Source organism: Entelurus aequoreus, linkage group LG08 (assembly GCF_033978785.1).
Source record: "Entelurus aequoreus isolate RoL-2023_Sb linkage group LG08, RoL_Eaeq_v1.1, whole genome shotgun sequence".
Classification (NCBI taxonomy): Eukaryota; Metazoa; Chordata; class Actinopteri; order Syngnathiformes; family Syngnathidae; genus Entelurus; species Entelurus aequoreus.
In genome coordinates this window covers 70,983,939-70,984,164 of record NC_084738.1, presented here as the reverse complement: position 1 = coordinate 70,984,164, position 226 = coordinate 70,983,939, and positions in this window count along the sequence as shown.

Here is a 226-nt window from a genome sequence, read left to right as displayed (position 1 = left end):
TACACAAGTTTGTCAGTCATATTTTAGCATGCTGTTGTTAGCACGTTAGCATTTCTAACACATTTTTCGGGTACTTGACACATGTTAAAAGTTAGCATTTTAACATGCCGGCATTAGCATCAAGGGTCTGAAGCGGACGTTGGGTTAGGTAAAAACTGCTGGTGCAAAACACAACCAAAACGGCCATTTTTACCCCGTAGCACCAGTATTAGCATTCTAATATTAG